At 34.0% G+C, this 20,010-nt stretch overlaps 1 long non-coding RNA gene across 1 annotated transcript in view; it reads right to left on the bottom strand.

Moving 5' to 3' along the window:
- Positions 1 to 14,297: 14,297 nt before the first annotated feature.
- Positions 14,298 to 20,010, bottom strand: part of LOC104910808 — a 17,522-nt gene continuing 11,809 nt past the window's right edge. Inside the window, exon 3 of the long non-coding RNA XR_004159684.1 lies at positions 14,298 to 14,636. This is a non-coding gene — a long non-coding RNA (uncharacterized LOC104910808). The remainder of the gene's footprint in view (positions 14,637 to 20,010) is intronic.

Consider the following 20,010-nt stretch of genomic DNA (forward strand, 5'->3'; position numbering starts at 1 on the left):
AAAAGGTTACTTAGAAACTTCTGTTTTTACCAAAATTGAGGGCAGAAGGTCATATATTTCATTTTCATGGAAATAGCTGAATTTCATGGTTCTCAGCTAGACCATATAACATGATGAAAATTATTTGTCCACTCTGCAGCCTTTTCAGCAAAAAAGCCCTGATGAAATGCTGTGATCCTCATTAATATTGATTGCCATGAACACAACTGCTTTATTCTCTGCTTGTTGTACTGGCTGTTATGGTATTAGGTTCATAATCTTGAGGCTTGGTTTATGATTGGGCTCCAGAGATTGTAAAACCATCAGAAATAGCATAAGAAAAACCATAGAGAAACAATAGAAGAATGGTGGATGCCATCTCACAGTGAGATTGTCCGTCACATAACAAAATAGAGTCCACAAAGGATTATGGAAAGAATTTCTGCAATATCTCAAACTACTATATATTTCATTCCTTGCCACTCCAAAGGGAGTGCTACTTTGACCTTCCATCTCCCTTCCCTGCTGCTCTCCCATCCTGGGTCAATATATTTTCACACCTGATTTTTTTCTCTGTAGAGATGGGGAAAAAAATACCTATATCTGACTGATAATTAAGTTTTGGTTTGTGTTACTGGAAAATGTCACTAATATATGTTGATTAGAATAAGAACTGGAGTAGCACACAAAAATAAGTCAACAAAAGGCTGAAGAAAAACTATGCATGCAAATTTGACAGCTGTAATATACCAAGATACCAAGGTGAATCATTTAATTCCTGCAGTTTCCAAGCATGTCCAGTGAATGACCACAGTGACTGATTTTACTTATAAAGAAGTCAAAGGAAACCATCCTTCTTACTGAGGAAACCACATTCCTAATTGTTCATGTTCTGTAGCATTTTGGTATTAATAAGCTCATCATGCTTATGCTGTCTACCAAAACTCTGCATATTTATTAAATAATTAAGTGTCTTATATTTCCACTATTGATACAATTCAACTTATTGCATGCCTGTAATATTCACCTGTCTGGACTTTCTCTGCTTCTATTACTCTCTGTCAGTTTCTGTACCAGAATATGTTTTCAAACTGACCAAATTCCCAACATTTTCAAGCAGTTTTTTAAAAAAAGACTGTCACAGAGCCTCACATACCCTTAGTGCTCCAAGAAGTGCAGTTATGGGTCAGTGGGAGCTGTTTTTTTTCCCAATATAATGGCTGTTCATTTTGAAGTCCCATACCTGTTGCCCTATGTGGATTTGAAACTGGCTTCCAGTTTGATCAAGTTTTAAGTTCTGAATTTAAACCCAGGAAGAAAGTAGCTACTTAGATCATTTAGAGAAATTTTATGAGCCCTTTAAGCCCTGTATATAATTTTGATTCATGTTAGCATTTATGATACTGGGATTTATAGGAAAAAATGCTATTCTTCTCTTTTAAAAACTTTATAAAACATTCCCAGAATGCCATTGTCTTTCTAGAAAATAAATGTAATATATGGAATACAAGATGGGCTATTACTTTGTAATACTGTGATGTCATTTTCACATTTCAGTTTAGCATATTATTTCAAAAATTATTTTTAAACACTTCTTGACAAAAGCTGTCACCCATCAAGTATCCATTCATACACTGACATTATTTCCAGCTTTCAATTACATATACATTCACATTCACATGACAAATGTAAATGTTAGCATTCAGATCATCATTGTGCTCAGTCTTCTTACTCCTGTCAGTTATAGTCATATTCCAAGCAGAGATTCCTAAAATCAAGAAAAGTTAAGAAAAGATATCACTAAATGCTTTAGAATTGAACTATAAATAAACTAGCTATGTTATGAATGTAACAAGCATAGATAGGATAGAAAGTATGGCAGTAGATACTTAGATATATATGCATTAACTTTTATTTTTAAAATTGTCTCCATTTAGTATGTATCACCCACAATTACACTAAAAACAACTACTGGAATTAATAATGTGAATTGTAATGAAAATGATAGCAGGCCTATTTGTATTTCTTTTGCTCTTCCTCAAGTATTGTACTTTGTTTGGTTTGAGAAATTTTACTCTATGCAATTGGATCTTACTCTATCACGAGGATGGTTTTCAAGAGTTTCTATACCATGAATATTCACCAGAGTTTCTTAGTAAAATAAAACTTCTGATGCACAAAGGTGCTATTTGAGCTTGTACTGTCTCCCTACTTTGTGACTTTCAGTCACAATGAATTTAAGAATGACTTGAAAGAAAAATTTCCTTGCTCCCTGATTTTAAGGGTAACATAATCCATTTTCAAGTCTGCAGGAGTCTTTCAATTGGCTTGGGATCAAGATCTACAGATTTAATAGGCATTTACCAAAGATACCCACACACAACATAATATTAGGCTATTACTAAATCAAACTGTTGTTCTCTGTACAAAACTTTGGGAAAAAAAAAATGAATGACAAAATATATGATTCATTTTCTCAAAAAAATAAGAGTTATGAACTCCTTTGTTATCTGACTTAGGATTTAACAATAATATATGTTATGACCCTTCTATAGTCTGAAGTAAAAAGTAGAGGTAGAATTAAAAGTATATCTAGGTACTAGCATTAATGAAGTACTGATATATAGAAATCATATTTTATAGAAGACACAGCAGGAAAAACATGTCTAACAAGGATCAGAAGATAATAACACTACCCCAAACTGTTTTTTGTTTGCTTCTTTAAACTCTCAACGTGGTTTTAAAATACCATCAAATTAGGAAAAATGTTAAGGAGCACTTAAAATTCTACACTAGGAATGTAGAAAATATTCCATTCTACATTTGCACAATTTTATTAAAATGTTGCCAATGGTGATCAATATCAATAGTTGTGCAGCTTCACAATTACACAGTATCAAAGTATTATTTTACCTATTTTTATGCATGGTAAACAAAAAGACAGTATCAGATACCTACGTAGAAAATAAGACTGAAATTTCCATATTTTGTAGAAGCATTTCGACAATAAGGCTCTGTCCTGAAAAGAAGTCTGGAGAAGAGGAGGCTCAGGAAGAATCACACGAATGTCTGTAAATACCTGAAGGAATAGTGGAAAGAAGGAGGCTCTTTTCAGTGATGCCCGGTGCCAGGAAAAGAAACAAATGGGAAAAACCAGAACACAGGAGGTTTCCACTGAATGCCAGGCAGCACTTTTGTGCTGTGCAGGTGATGGAGCTCTGGCACAGGCTGTCCCAAGAGGATGTAAAGTCTCCTTCTAGGAAACACTGAGAAGCTGCTTGCATATGGATATGGAAAGGAATTCATGCTTCCAAAATCCCTCATGTTGCTCAAACTCATAATGGATTAATATATACTAATGCATATGTATGCACTAATATGCATATGCTTTTAAGTCTGCCAGAACGTTCATGATGTGGCAATTCCAGATCGGCTTCAATTCTAAGCTTGGATATTTCTGAATACACAATATTAGTATTTATAGACATTATTAAACATAATTAAAAAGGCAAGCCATCTGCTATAAAAGTTATTTTATCCATTCATTCACTAAAAATAGAAATGAAAACTGTACCTAGAGCAGAGTTCTAGAAAAACAAGAAATTAGAAGTAAGGAAAAATCTACGGATGAGTATTATCAGAAAGAATTTAATTAATTAATAAAGGAATTTGAAAGAACTTGTCTTTCTGATATTCCTACGTCTTCAAAAATATGAAAATATGTTACTGTTTCATTTTTAATAATAAATGCTTAAAGTTCCTATCACACACGTGTAAGATTTTTAGGCAAATAATAAAATCTGAACAGAATGTGAGCTTTCAAATTGCTTCTTTTTGGATGACCTCTACTGACATCATTGTTCTCATTGTATTTATTTTAAATACTTGACATTTTGGAAGCACTTACCACTATCTTTTTCACCCAGTTAAGATAGAGGAATGCATTGCTTACACAGACAAGTAATCATAGTCCTTATGTTTACCATTGCACATATCCCTGTAATAGAAATGATATGCCACTGATTTCTCACATCTAGGTGAATATGCTGAGGAAGATTCTCATAATCCAAATCATGAGCTAGGTTTTCATGGTACATGTGAACATCTGAAAGTAAATAAAGAAAAATTTAAAATTTATGTGCTCGTCTAGACACTTAGACACACACACACGCAGACGCACATAAACTTGTTTGAAACACCTGTTAGGTAGAATAATGTCCTGCTTCAGAATATGTTTGATTCAGTGTATCATCACCAAAAGGAGTGCTATTCGCAGACAGGAAATAAAGAGGATTTCTGACGTCCATGGGGAAAAAAATTGGAAGTAATGTTTTACAGAGGAGGAAGTAAAGTATTTATCTATTTTTCTGTCTATCAAAGTAATGATAATAACAAAATGCTCAGGTTGTAATCACAAATGTATCCTTTCATCATCACTTCTCCAGTAACTCCTGCAGGGTTCATGTGTACGGAAAATCTTTCAAATGTTAATCACAAAATATCTCATCTGTAATTAAGATCTTGTGCAGCACCATGCTCTGCAAAGAATTATCAGAAAAGTAGCAGAGACGGTCAAAAGAAAAAGATCTGATTCTCAAAATTACTTATTCTGTGCTTAGTGACACAGAAAACTAAGCCATCAGACTTTTCCAGATTCATAGCTCTGGTATTTAAATCTTCAACAATGTAAACTGGCATCCTTCCACCACTTAGAGTGAAGATGGGAGGTACAGTATTGAAAACTCACCATAGATCTAGATGTTAGTAATATCTTCTCATGTAGTTAAGCAGTTCTAGGATCCCTTCAAAAAAGAGGGATGGAGCAGATGCAAAACACTGTAAAGCACTTCACAGAAGAGAAATACAGAATCTATGACGTGTTTACTTAAATGAATAATGAAGTACTTTTGTTTGGATGGAAGTATTCAGAGGAAAGTTTCTGCAACCTATTTCTAATGACAAGTTAAAAAGTGCCAATAAAATTAAAGACAGCACCTGAATGATCTGTGATACTAAAGATGGTTTTAGAGATACGTAGACTCTTTCCTGTGTCTGAGAGTCTGAAAGTCTAGGAAAGAGTGCAAATAATTTTTTTATAGATTGTCCTGGAAAAGACATATTTTCTCCTCTTTTTAGACAGTTTTTTTTTTCTTTACTGCATTTATCTCCCTCTCCCCTTCCCAGCACACACAACCTCCACCCTCAAAGCATAAGAGAAATAATCCTTTCCTCTTCAACTGCCACCAATTTTCCTGACATTGTAATTAAAGAACTGACAGGGAAAGTGCAGTACTTGCTGTGAAATGAAATTTTTACACTAAAGAGAGTTGTAGACAGCTCAGTGATAAGATAATTTAGATGGCAAGGGAAGGCAGCTAATGTATATGTGGGTATAAATGACAAAGAGTGGAGATCTGAGCTTTTGAAAACGTGGTTCAGACATCTCCTCTTGAGACTGTGGGGAAGAGAAGGTGCAGAGATGTACTTGCAGCTTTCCTGCCAGTCACAGGTGGAAGCTGAAAGCTATTGAACAGAAACTGCATCTGAATGAGAAAGAAAGAGACAGACGGAAATTGATGGCAGGTAAGTGTTGTTAAAGCAGATTGGTGCAATGAAGGAAAAAGTAACAAGTGAAAAGAAAAACATGGTGGTTTCCTAAAGAAAAGGAGCCAAAGCATTTTGAAATATTGTTTCTTTTCAGATACAAGAAGGGATAATGAACACATAGCTGAACTGTAGGTATAAAATGAACATTATTATTATTTTTAACCAAAACATGATGAATTACAAAGAAATGACTTCTAGCTTAGTCTGAAAAGAGACCTAAGATAAAATGGTATGAAGCCCATTAAAGAGTAATTCAGGAGGATTGGAGCATGTGGTATAATATATATTTAAGGAGAATATCAGAAGAAAGGAATGACATTTGCAAATTTCCTGCCAACATAAACCATTTGGACTGAAGTGAAAGATAGAAATGCCAAGAAAATAATTGCAGGAAACTTTTGAAGAATGCAAGTCTGAATGACAATCTGAAGCAGGAAGTACGAGCACTACAATGTCCATAACAAAGGATCTCCATTATTCTGACATTTCAAAATGCAGAAACCATGAAGTGTTCATAAAAGGGGCTAAGCTGAGAGTGGCTGTAATATATAGTACTTGAGAAACCAGGGAGACCCATAGCTTCATTTGTTTACTTCATAGAAAGGAGAAGTGTAGAAAAGTTGTTGGGATCCAGATAATCAATAGTGAAGAAAAATTAAATTTAAATTCCCTAAATGTTTAATGTGGAAAACTAAATATTTGAAGAGAAGTATTAAGAATATGTAAATTCTTGAAATGTTATAGTTTGAAAATGTACAGAGGGGAATTATGTGGTTAAAAATAAAAATTGACATGGAGTATCAGCAATACTTTTAAAAAAGCTTTAAAAAAAAATGGAAAGCTTTTGCTTATATTTTTTTCTCTTAATCAATATTCTAGTTTCATATTTCTGCACAACCAAATTACTAGATAATCAGCTGTAGAATCAAATAACAGTCCTGACAGATATGTTTCCATATTACAGCCAAAGGACACACACATCTTGTAAGGGTTACTCATAAGTAGTTTGTTATCTCCAATTTTATAATATTGGGTTTGAATAAGAATCAAAACAATTTCTGAAAATTGTACATCATGTATAAATGATGTATGTAGATCTGATAAAATTTACTTTAATGTAAGATATTTACAAAAATCATATCTGAATCACGGCCTCCTTATCAAATGTAGCTAAATCTCACATTGCTATAAAAATGATAGGGCAGTAAGTGTGAATGAATACAAATTATAAAAGTCAAGGCAGTGTCTGCTAAACAATCAGTAAGAACCAATGGAAGAATTTAAAGTGCATTAATGAACTTAAATGTAGCAAATGTTAGCCTAGTTTCCACAAGCTACTGAACAATGAAATGTTGAAGAAATCTGTGAGTAAAGGATAAGTGAATTTCACCAAACCATTTTTTCTTGTTAATGGAAAGATTCTCAAAGATAGAATCATAGTTTCATGCACACATTTTCTTACAGCTATCGTTTGATAATGGTTTTGATGTAGAATTTACTGAAATAAATTCCAAACTGCAGTCAATGCAGAACACTTTGCTTTTTCATCTCTTTGCTTTTTCTTTTCCTTTTGTAGTTTTAACTCCCCATTTTATTTCTTTTCATTTGACTGCTGAAATTCATTGTACTTATTTGTTTAGAGTTTCTGCATTATTCTTTTCTTAATGTAGTGCAATAATCCTGAAATATGCACTCATTATAGTTGATGGCATCAAATCAGATTACTTTACATAGCAACCGTTGCCAAGAAAGTCAACATCTCAAGCTATATAATCTGTGCTAACACTGTTAAATGTTTTTTTAAGTTTATTTTAAAGCCTCATCTAATCTTTGTTGTTTAGTGGGAAGTTTTTCACATATTATTTATGACCACTTAGCAGTAAAAAGAAGCACAATCTTGATAAGTGAAAGACTGAGCCATTCTCTTGCTCTGAAACATGTCTGAACAGCATATAAAAGGAAGAGAACAAGCATATTTCATTTCTAAGATTGTTTGTTATTTCAGAGAATTGTAGGATAAACTTGTTTCTAAACTGTTTATCTTGCCTATAAACAAGTTTAGATGTCTGGTATGGACAGTTTTGCATCAGCAGAATAACACTCGTAGAGCTGACCATAGAGAAAGATGTTGATTATCAAAAAATTATCCTTTATGACTATCTCTGCAAGTACTCTTGAAAGATAGTGGACTAATAAAAATGGAAACAGGCAGGAGAAATGCAGCGAAAAAGCTTCCTGATACTAGCCTGTGGGAGTACCTCATTAGCATCTCAAAATGAGAGACAAGTAGATGTTGTTGCCTGGTTAGACTTTGGTCTGTTTGCTATGAGTTCCCACAAAGGTCCAGTGAGTTATGATGGCAGTTTTGATACACTGATTGACTTATCAATAAGTTTAGCATTTTTTTCTTCAGTTTTATGTTCCTGCTCACTTCAGTCTCAAAAGCACTGCCTTGTTTCATGTTTGAGAGTCTTTGTTCATCTTCTGCTGCTCATGCAGAAACCTGTGTAACTTCACTATAGTTTCCATCACCTAAAGCACATTTTTTGTCTACAAATACAAGTAGGGACTTAACATGATCAATTCATTCAAAATGAAAGACAGGCAAACTGACTTTCTCTAAACCTTGGTTTGATTTAGTTAGAAAGTCACCATATCCAACACTGCATTATATTTACTAACCTTATGACCATGATCTTTAGGCACATTTTTGATCAAAAATATTCACCCTTCACACATACACACCTCTCATCTGTCAGTCCAGCCAGTTCCTTAAAAGTGTTCAAATTTCTTCATGGTGTATGTGATTATTTTGCGCTTCAATAAGAAATTTCAAGATGTGTTAATATTGTTTCCTGTTGACCTCTAATTTTTTCTTGCAAAGAATAAAAATTTTAGCTAAGTGAAGTGAAAAATAATGCATCATGTTATTTTTTTTATCAAGAACAAGAGAAATGCAAAAAGAAGTAGCTAGATTCACCAGCTTTTTTCAGTCATTCACCAAAAATGTTGGAATAGATAGTGGTTACTTCTACCAACAGCCTGTAATGAAGTTGCTAGAACACTTATCTGCTGTGCTGAAATGCTGAATTCAAAACTTTCTTTACTCATGATTTACAGCAAAGACTTGAGCTTGGCTCTTCTGCATCTCAAGAGAGTATAGGTCTTGGCTTGTAGGATATTCTGAAATGAGCAAATATCAATCTCCTTTTAAAATGGCTCAACTTCATGTAAGTAAATATTAGTTCAGAAAAAGAGTAAGAATGACACTGCATAGCATGACTGATGGAGCACTCAGTGGGACAGAAAGCTGGATTCCAGCCACTGTTTCAGAGTGTGGTGTCTGCTGGACATTAAAAGGCTTCACCCATTTTGTATTTAAGAAACAGAAAATCTCTAATGCCAGAATCCTCTTGCTTCTTCAGAAAGAAAAAAAAAATAAAATTCTTATTTAACATTCTGAAAAGAACAATCTTGACATTGCTGCAATTTTGTCCATTTTGCTTTGCTAAAAATATTAAAGTCATACTTCAAACTGTTTCAGAACTGCAAATTTTAACAATAAATGGGCATTCCAAAATCTACTTATGTAGGTATTTTTTTTCTTGTAAAAAAAAATTTACATGTTGAAATCAAATCCAATTTCAGATATTTGCAATAATCTTCACATACTATTTATTCTTAAATACCTCAGCAAATGACTGTTTACTTAGCACAGAAACTCTACATGGATTCTTGTGACAGGACAGAAAACCTGGACTGTAATTGTTTAGACTGTCTAATACTTCAAATACTTGTAGCATTTTAATTAAGTGCAGATTAGATTCAGGTCACTGGCTTTAAACTTGCCTATTTTAATTATTTAGATGCTTGAAAAAATGTCCTAAATATTGACCGACTTGAAAAAATTCCTTATTTCCCTCTTCAGATTATTATTGATTTAACAAAATATTTTTCCAGAATTTTAAAATTTTCTGGGCTAGATTAATGAAAATGATCTTTCCTGCCCTGGGACACTTCACAGTTAATTCCAATTTCTTGGAAAGATCCCCACTGAGAACTAAAAAATAAGATTTTAGCTTACCTATTCAACATAAAACACAAAATACAAGACAATCCTAAAGCTTTTTGGAAATTTGTGAGTGAGGACAGGTGAATATCTTTCTTCATCTGTTAGGCTACGTGAATCACTTCTTTTCTCACATAATATATGAGATAAAATGATTTTGATTTTAAATAAGCATAAATATTACTTGATTAGATGAGGTCATGATAATCTAATGAGTAGCTTAATTGATTTCTACAGTGATGTATGCTGAAAAAATATTACTGAAAGTTGATCTTCACAGAAACAAGAACAGCACAGAGAGGGTCGGAAAAATAACAAAAGATTTGCTAATTTTCATGATACTTTGCAAATATTATGGCTGCAGCTGAACTCATTTGTTGAGATCTGTGTAGAAGCAAAAAAGCCTCACCCTCTATTCCACATTTGACAGACACTTTGAGAAAAATATCTTCCTCAAATGCACTTATTAAATTATTAAGAAAATTTTCCAATTTAAGTTTTCTTAGTACTTACAGAATTGTAATCACTGAATCACGGAATTGCAGCGGTTGGAAGGCACCTCTGGAGATCACCTGGTCCAATCTCACTGCTAAAGAAGTTTTCTGCAGCAGGTTAGACAGGAAAGGGTTCATATGGATCTTAACTGTTTCCAGAGGAGACATGTTACTTTTAAGGAAAGTAGGATATGAGTATTTTTCAAAAGTTTTTGAAAAAATAAGGTGACATATATTGTTTTAATTTAAGCATCAAAGATCAATAAAAATTTTGGAAAATGCATGGCCAAACATAATATATAGAGAACAATCTAATATTAAGAATACTGAAGCTCACATTTACCATTTATTTTTCCAATATCTTAGCAACAGTTTGACTATGACACTTTGGACTTCACTCAAATGACATACAATAAAATAGAAGTGCTACTTACTAAGCAACTACAACAACTCCAAGCTTATAAGATATGAATTTGAATAATCTATTAAGAATTTTCATGAACCTGTTCTTTGAATATGGAATGAAAGAAGGAAGGAAAAAGAGGAGGAGGAGGGAACGGTAGGAATAAATCCGAGCTTTTAAAAAACGCTGTGTGATAATCTTTGATTACCTGCAGGGCAAGTGAAGAAAATGTAAGTTAAGATGCTTTAAACTTAACTACATAAAAAGCTCCCTAGATTAGATGAACTCTATAGGAACAGGTTTGAAAACAATAACAATTAAATATATGGATAAGCAAAAGGAAGCACTTCTAAAATTACATGAGCTGTTATGTCTGTAAAGGGAAGGTGGTTGAGTAAACTTTATTGAGACAGATGCAGCAGTGAACAATGGGTACATACAATGCAATTTGCATAGCTCTGTTTAACAGTTTGTTGCGTGGTGTTTTTTTTTTTTTAGTTACAAATCAAATGACAAAAAACAATTTCAATTACAAGTTTTTACATCTATATTTTTAAAGAAATGTGAAGTAAAAACAAACAAAGCATTTAAAAACTCTATGAAGAATTGAAGAAAAATTAATACTTATGATATTCTCAGCTTCATTTTCTATCTCATTTTTTAGGCCCTTACAAACTTGCTAGAATGCCCTCAGTATTTCTTTATATTGACAGTATACTCTCAGTGTTTCTTGATATATAGTAGGTGCTACTAACAGAGAGAGTAAAACTTTCTTATTTGTTCCAGTATTTATTCCAAAGATAACCATAGAATCCATCTGCTTTTCAGTTATTTTGAATTTAAATGGATTAGGTATCCAAACAGTTATACACATTGTTGTGGAAATTCCATCATTAATATAATCTGTAACTACAAAGTTAAATCACTGCCCTTTAACTGCCTGAATGACTTACATAACACTATAATTTCTATAAAGAAAAAAATTCAAGAAATTTTGGAACACAGTGGCTTTCTATGAAAACAGTTTTTGAAAACCTCCAGTATGCTATTAGAAAGCTTTTTTCACAATTTTAAGATGAAAATGGTCATATAAGAGATATATTGCTTTTTTAGGATACAGGGCAATTCTTGAACTATACTTCTGTGAGTAGTTTTTCTTTCCCATCTCTCTGTTTTGCTGAATTTCTCAGTACTTACATTTCCTACATGATAAAGTATTTACATCCACTGCTTTGCTAAGTTTTTTCACTTTCTTTACAGACAAATGATCTGCTTCTTCTAATTTCAAATATTTAAATTTTTTTTTTTTTCTTATTTCTACTCCATGTTTAGTTTGGAGTAGAGCTAACTAATTAGAACTTGGTAAAATTATACACTGGGAATTTTCTTTTTAAGCTATTTCTGGAGAAAAATTGTAAACTAAAATATTGTTCTGCTGTGGTTTTTCACAGCATTCTGTAACATAGGAGACATGCTATTTTAAGTAAGAAATTATTAAAGATATTAATTTATTTATAAGAAATCTTTTTCCTATAAAACAAATGGCATTTCCCTATAGTTACTATGCAGCAGCATCTGAAATACCACACTTCTTTCTCAATACTCAGAAGAGGAAACAGCAAAGTTGTCTCAAACAGGCTACAGCAGTGTGTGAACCTCATGTGGTTCAACAAAACCAACTGCAAAGTCTTGCACCTGGGTAGTGGCAACTCCTGCTATTAGAACAAGCTGGGGGATGAAAAGATTGAGAATAGTTGTGCTGAAAGAAACCTTTCGGTGGATAGGAAGCTGAACATGAGCTAACATTGTCTCTTCACAGCCCAGGAAGCCAACTTTATCCTGGGTTGCATCAAAAGAAGTGTGGCCAGCAGGTCGAGGCAGATGATCCCACCCTTCTGCTCTGTGCTTGTGAGACCTTGCCTGGAGTACTGTATCCAGATTCGGAGTCCTCAAGATCAGGGTGGATGGGACTTGAGCAACCTGATCCAGTCATAGGTGTCCATGTTCATTACTGGGGAGTTGGACTAGCTGGCCTGCAAGGGCCCCTTCCAACTCAAACAATATCAGTAGTACTGTCATTGAAAGCTAAGATGTTCCACTCTCACATTTTGCTTATTCATTAGAGCTTATGAAAGATATACTGCAAAGAATGTAAGTTTTACCTGACCAAATGGAACAAAATAATGTTTCTGTCCTTTATTTTCTCCCATCTTTTCTATTTCCCCTGTCAGCTTTGTGAGAGGAATATACGGAGGTTATCTCTACCTTAACAGTTAATTAATTTTTAAGACTAACGGTTTTCACATCCTTTGGTTAGGGGTTCCTCTCTCTTTTTCCTTGAGCAACTGCTGTTTTCTCTGAACCATAGCAACCAGTCAAGCAAGCACAGGAAGCACCTCCCTCAGAAATCAACATCAACTCTGCTCCATACATGATCTAGAGAGGACTACTTACATTCCCATCCATTACTAGGCTTATAAATATTATTTATCATGAACTATCGAGAAGAGCAGCGGTATCAACAACCCTACCAGTACTTCTCTATGCTCCACAAGCAGAAGCAGCTGGAAAGCTCCAAGCAGTTTGGATCCCGATGCTATGAGAGAATTTTTTTGTACAACAGAAAGAGGTCAGCTTGTAGTAGAAAAAATTTTGAAAAGATCATATAGCTGAAAATGGGTAGACTAGTAGGACTCCTCTTCTTTAGTAGCTTCTAGTTAGTATTGTAGCAGCCTAGCAGAAATAGGAGCACCAGAAAGCAATTATTGTTATCTCACATGATGTGTCACCAGCACATATTTCCATATTTTTTTGACAGTTTGTTGACACTTACCTGTCCCATCTGGAGAAGTTTCTTGTTTTCTATTGAAGGCAACATCAAGAAATATCAGAGAGTTTCAGATTTTCCTGCCTTGTAATGGCAAATTGATGTACCAAAATAGAAGAAAACTATTTTGTTAGTATTCTTGTAATTTATCTTTTCCTGAAACAAGTGATTTAAGGGCAAAAATCTTTAGAATGTTCAAGAATAGTAAAGTACAGAATAAGTAGAGGAGGAAAAAGTTAAGTAAAGCAAGAATGGTGATTTACACCTTACTATGGAATCCTTAATGATTAAGACAAAATTCTGATTACTCATTTACTACACAACATCATTTCTATTTGTAATTCTTGATAATGACTCTGAAAAGAACAGATAGACTTTTGTGGGATTTGGAAAAAGATAAAGCAATCAGCTCAACAGAAGGCAGAATAATCCTCAACAAATACTGCTGCTTGTTTTGAAATTTTATCCAAACTAATTTTAAATTAATAAGAATGCATGTCTGCAGGTTTTATCTTACTTACATTTGCACATTAATGGGAGAATAACAAAAATACTTATTTGTTTTAAAAGTCTTCAAGGAATTCCATCATTAACAATTAAAAAAACTGTCATACAATAAAATCACATTCATATTTAAACCTGTTGCTGTATGCAACGAACAATAACTAAACATATCAAATTACCAAAAATTCTGCAAATACCCTCTGGTCAAATAGATTGAGTTTATTTTGAGGAATTTTGGTGACACTTCATTGGGGAAACACTTAACAGCTCATCAAACTAACTCAGCATTAAGGGTTAGAACAGTTCACAAGATGTTGGAAAGTAAGAATGTACAAATTCAAACTGTTGTTTTCTCAGGCTGAAATAGCACTTATAATTTATAAAATATGTTTTGTCTTCTTCAAATTCAGAATTTAGGTTAAGTATTGTTGTACTCTGACATTTTTAATGCTAGAGACCAATGAAACTTATAGTATAGTCTTAACACTTCCTATGTCTTTTATTTCTTTCTGACTTTATAATTTTTAAAGAGACCTTTAAGAACAACGCCATGCTATTAAAACTGAAGTTCAGGCTCATAAGGATGATTTCTTTTGCTGATTAATCTTTTCCAAGAGACCTACCTGTTTTGTGTATCTTTGCCCAGTCTGAGATGTTTGAAGCATTGTGGAAGGAATATCTAATTATAGCAATTGCCAAAGAGGTGTAGCTTTGCTCTTCAGTGAGCTGTTTGTGAAAATGTTATTCCACTACCTGAAAAAAAGCAAGAAAATTGTCTCCCTGGGTTACTGCAGATGACAAAGATACTCACTGAGCAGTATTCATATAGGAATTTATAACAGAATGCAGACTTTGAAAGCTGCAGTGAAACGACATGACCTTTCAATTAATACATAAGAGGATAGCTGGAAAGTGAGATAATAAGAATAAATATCAAAACAAAGTATTTTAGTCATATATGCAATTTTTTTTTTTTTTTTTTTTTTGTTCATTTTCCTTAATTTTCAGACAAAAAAGTGACTGTGGCTATTCAGTTTTCCTCTAAGATTTAAGATTTTAAGATTTTTTTCCCTTGACGTTTCCTTCTCAAATTTAATTAAGCTTTATGAATTCCTGTAAGGCTGGAGGACTTAGTAGAGGCTTAGATATACTTGCCTGGCAAGAACACAGTTATTTTCAGACTAGAGCTGGTTTTAATTGGATGGTGGGGGAAAACAAACAAACAAACAAACAAAAAAAACAAATTTATGATAAAAGCTACTAAAATATATACAACCTGAAGAAGAAATAAATGATCTTGCAAGATGTTATAGCACTTGATACAGATGGAAATCTTAAGATGAGGGACAATGGTTCAAAAAGAAAGAGAGGGGAAATAAGAAAGAATTGACTTAGGCTTAGAATAGCTATTAGAGTATCTATATTGTGCTATTTTTCCTTGGTCAATTAGACATACCACCATGATGACATCACTTCAAAGTCCTCAATTAATCTGCACCTTTTAATTATCTTTCACACCTTTTGTTGTGGTCAAGAACTTTGTGAAGAATGAAGTGGATGTTAATATTTATACAGCACTTAATATAATTGGGTTCTCACTTGGCTAGGCACAACAGTTATATAAATACATATTAAAAAAAAAAAAAAAAAAGAGGATTGCTCCAGGGCTAGCATGCATTAATTCCTTGACCTGAGTCTTTGCTGGTCCTCTGAGCACCGGAAATATTAGACACATTATGACACACAGAGTTTGGTCTGTCAGTAAATTAATATTTAACAATCAAGATTAGGAGCTGAATGTTAGCTTTAGGAAAACACTCCAAAATTCCAAACTAACCTCCTTCTCTGAAAACAATAGGCAAAACCTAACAGAAACCAATTAACTTGAAGGGTTAAATAGACATTTGCAGAAGTACTATACTTAAGGTTTTAAAAATACAGGTTTAGGAAGAGCAGTGACTTAATATAGAATCGTTAAACATACATTAAACAAAACAAGACCCTCTGCAGCTGAACAGCAGAGGTGTAGGGAGGGACACTTTTTTTTCTGTAGTTAAAATAAAGTAAAAATGTCAGTTAAAGACCAAGTGTAAGGTAAAGAGATGTGTAGGTCTCTCAAGAAAATTGTTGTTCTTTTCCTAAATAGCCAGTTTTAAGGAAGTATGCAGCTATTTAGGTGTTTATAAAAAGTTTTTCTCTCCAAAGATAACCCTGTAGCACAACAGTAGAAGCACACGTGTGTAATGGATTTACAGAAAAGCAACTGTCCTCTGTGTCACTCAGAAGACTTATAGTTTTTGCTGTCTGTCAGAGTGCTGTACTTAAAAAACAAAAACCAAAACCCAAATCAGAAGCTGGCAAATACATGGAGAAACTGAAATGTATAGGTCAAAGCATAGGCAAAAAATTACCTCAAATATGGTATGAGGTGATTAAATATTTTTTTGTAATCATCCACCATTTTTTATGTCATCAGCCATGTGAATGACACACTCATCAGTATACAAATGATTGCATTTCCATTTCCTGGTCAAGAAATTTTTCTTCTAGCTGTTGTTTTGACCTTTTCTTTATATATATTTATAAATCTGAGGGAATGCAGAATCAAAGAAGAATTATTGAATATGATATAAGACTGCTGAATGTCTTACCTGTTGTATTTCAAAATGGTCAGTATTTGTAGAATATGTTGTAAATCTTTACTAGCAAAATGAAACTTTAAATATTGTAATATTTGGACCTCAGTGGAATGCCAGCCACATCTCATTTTTGTCACTATTTAGTGTAGGAATAGAATAGTCTGTGGGCAAGAAAATGTAGACCATTATAATAACATTTCAAATTGAAATTCAGTTAATTTGAGTGATTTTGAAGATTTTCTTACTTGTGATTGTCTTATAGTACTGTCAGAAAACTGGCTTAGGTTGGTTATCAGAAGCTGATGCAAATAGGCCATCCTTTAATACATTTATTTGTGGCTTTAAAGATTGATTATTCTGTATCCATTTTGAAGATTGAAATATTCTGCCATTCTTCACTCCTATCCCAATTCTGTTTTCCTTCTTTGATTCCTTGTTGGCCTCAAGACATTCAGGATAGTTTCTTGGGTTTAATTGCATACCTTCACTTGATACACTCAAAACTCACATTTGTGTTGCACAGGACTTGCACCTTGCTCATTCCCTGTATGATATAAGAGTATTACTGGTTGTACAGGCTTGCTTCATTCGACATTTTCAGCCTCCATTGTATCAGCTAATACGGTAGGCAAAGTTTCTGATCATAGCGTTTTCTCAACAACACAGAGCTGATGAAGAGCTCCCCTAATTGCAGCTGAGGAGAAAATGCAAGGACACCAAAGGATTTGCTTCCTGATCAGTATGCAGAGTGCAGTCCTTGGGGCTGCATCTCCCCCTGCTTCCACTCAACACCACACTTCCCTTAGGAAATTGCACTGGCAAGTAACATAGAGAGGGATGCAAAGGATTGTGCATTTTGGCTTAAAGGCTCTGAGAACTTCTACTGAATGTAGCATGTCAGTATTCAGAGCTGGTACACTAAGTTTTATCTCATTGCAACTTCTGTGAAAGATTATGAGGTGAAGCTTTCTGTTATATTAAAGCTGGGAATAAAGGATGGCAAGAAATAAAGATTTCTGATTAAAAGAAAATCATAAATTCAAATAGTAGGGAGCATTTCTGAGTCAATAAATCATTTCATTATAGGTTTGTTTGCGTAGGCAATATTTGTTCCTGAATAGCTATAACATTGATTCTAATAGTTTTCGTCACTAGGGGCTCCAGTAAAATCAGAAAAAATCAACTTTCGCTTGCGTGAACATTAGCAATTATAGTACCCTATTGAACTGGTATTAAAAGGAGAAAACTAACAAAGAAAAAAAGCCACCATATCTTAAGGAAGTACGCTATCCTAGAGATGTTGATATTTGCCTTTAATATAACACTAGGCTATATTTGTTTTTACAATCAACAAGAACATCTAGCTGTCTGAAACAATGCAAGTGTATGTGCAAAGGCATACACAGCATAGGAAACAAGCAGGAGGAACTAGAACTCCGCAGTCACAAAACTGTCACACTGTTGAGTTAACAGATGTGGAGGACAGCTTACATATCTGTAGTGCTGCAACAAACACGAAGCTTAAAGAAGAGTTTGAGGAAATCATTTTTACCTACTGCATTAATGGCTTGCTTTCATAGCTGCTAGTGTCTATAAAGAACCAAGTTTAGGGACAGAAAACATGCACAACTTAGCTTCAGCCTTAAGCTAAATTAATTAGATAAATGGTATGATCCAGGCTTGAAATCTGTTTTAAGAACAAGGTGGTACCAGGTACATCAGACAGATCAGCTCTCATTGCCCTCATCCAATGCTTTACAGCCCTACCCAACAGGCAAGGTCTAATTATTTAAAAAACTAAAAATAAAAATGCTGAGAGAACTCTTTGGACAGAGCCTCTGGAAAAGAATTTGTGAGAAAATTTATTTTCCTGAATTCCTCTTGCAAGAAGGAAGCTGGTATACTTTAGCCAAGAAATTTCATGGAGTTAAATTCACAGCCTCTATACAGAAACATTTGTAGTGGAAGGAGTTTGGAAAGATGGCAAATTCTGTGGTGTAAGTTTACTCATATCTCCTTCATGCTCAGGTCTCAGCCATTCCAGTCATCTGATTGTTCAATGAAGCATGTTACACTGGCTAGATATTTTCCTTTTATAAAGACAAATTAAGAGGAGATTTGGAACAAAGAGGGAAAGCTGTGCTACCTGACAGATGAATTTTCTGTGCTGAAATCTATGAGTGAAAGCACCCAACCCTATCCATTCTTTGTCTCTATACTCAGGAGGAGAGTAACCATCTGGAAAAAGGAGGGGGAAATTGTGCTGGCAGTAAAACTCTTATTTGTCTAAAAGAATATTAGGTCTGCAGAGGGCTACAATGAGACACTCTGAAGAGTCTAAGCTTTAGTAAACAATCATATTTATATAAAATCTGCCTGTGAAAGTATTGCAGGGCTTAGAAATCCCTAGAACAATAAATCTTCTTGTTCTTCCTGATGGAGATAGATTCTAAGGTCATCAACTATAAGGATCAGATGAGTCTCACATGAATGCTTTGGCCCAGAGCTGCACTGGTAATAAACAGGATTTTTATTACATCTCTAAGTGCTCCATGACATGTGCTAAATTACTGTAGGCTTCAGAAACTGCAGCTCAGAAGTATTGTACAACTGGATAGCTCACATTAGCTCCCTTTGCTCCATTTCAACACAGTGCCTCAGCTTCTCCTGCAGAAGAAAGAAAAGACTTGTTTCCTTTATTCTGATTGGCCCCATTCAACTTCTACATGATAATGGTAAAGGAACTTAAGATTTTTTTTTTACATTAATTTACAAAGGGAAATATTTCCTTACAACACCGCAATTTTTTTATTTTTAACTGTGATGAACTCTTTCATTTTAAATCAGTTTGTCTATTATTAATCTAAGGCTGCATCTAAAGTGCAGGACCTGGATGGCCTTCTCAGCTCATGACAGCTAGATACATCACCAGCTTCCCATCAGCCAGGACAAGGTCATGCACCCACTTCCTCTTGGCTGTTCTCTTTACGCTAGATAGAACTCAGTGTACAAAGCAGAACATCTGCATCTATAAAATATCTCCTCCTAAATGAGCTCTTAGTTCATTAGGAACAGCGGTAGATTCAAAGATACTAATCCCAAGATCCTTACACTCTTAGTTTCTAATTTAGATTAAATTTTTGTTAAAATCACTGAGCCATTGTCTTTCACAGGACCTCATTATCTGGGGTATGCTTCAAAGACTATCAAATCAACGCAGGTATTTGAATAAATGTTGAGTTTCTGTTAATTCCACTTCTGTGACTGGCCCTGTTCACTCTATTGCAAAAATCAAGACTGATAAATTTATCATGAACCATTGTGAATCAGAGTTCCTTCCTCTTAATCAAGCACCTCAGGGAAAACACACAGAACAAGAAAATACTGCAGACAAATTCACTGCAAAACTGAACTATCTGACTTGTGGCATTTTTGCTTTGTTCCTGCAAGGAAAGCTAGGGATATATTCAAATCTCTGCTTTTACTGA

Source organism: Meleagris gallopavo, chromosome 4 (genome assembly GCF_000146605.3).
Source record: "Meleagris gallopavo isolate NT-WF06-2002-E0010 breed Aviagen turkey brand Nicholas breeding stock chromosome 4, Turkey_5.1, whole genome shotgun sequence".
Classification (NCBI taxonomy): Eukaryota; Metazoa; Chordata; class Aves; order Galliformes; family Phasianidae; genus Meleagris; species Meleagris gallopavo.